Source organism: Aptenodytes forsteri, unplaced genomic scaffold, assembly GCF_000699145.1.
Source record: "Aptenodytes forsteri isolate BGI_AS27 unplaced genomic scaffold, ASM69914v1 Scaffold271, whole genome shotgun sequence".
NCBI classification, from domain to species: domain Eukaryota; kingdom Metazoa; phylum Chordata; class Aves; order Sphenisciformes; family Spheniscidae; genus Aptenodytes; species Aptenodytes forsteri.
The window spans coordinates 515,453-515,747 of NW_008794602.1; the positions used below are offsets into that span (position 1 = coordinate 515,453).

Below are 295 nucleotides of genomic sequence, written 5' to 3' on the forward strand. Positions count from 1 at the left end.
GGGGTGCCCCGGCTTCGGCTCACCCCACTGTGCTTTGATGCCTTGCAGGGCCCTGCGGAGCCACCGGGACTGGAACCAGCCACCCCACCTCAGGAAGGGGTCCCCAGGGTCCCCTCCACCCACCGGAGCATCCCAAAGGAGCATCCCACCAACACCCACTGCCACCAGGGACCTGCCCAACCCCACGCACCTGGGCTCCGTCCCCACGCCTGGCACTGCGGGGCGACGTGCCCCGGGCATGACGGGCACCTGCCCAGCTCCCTGACGGCAGCGAAGGCAGCGTCCACCCGCGCCG

General features: G+C 71.9%; 1 protein-coding gene across 1 annotated transcript in view; it reads left to right on the forward strand.

Annotated features, from left to right (window-relative positions):
* CPNE7 (copine 7) overlaps positions 1-295 on the forward strand; it is a 9,259-nt gene that overhangs the window by 607 nt on the left and 8,357 nt on the right. The gene's annotated exons all lie outside the window — the stretch shown is intronic.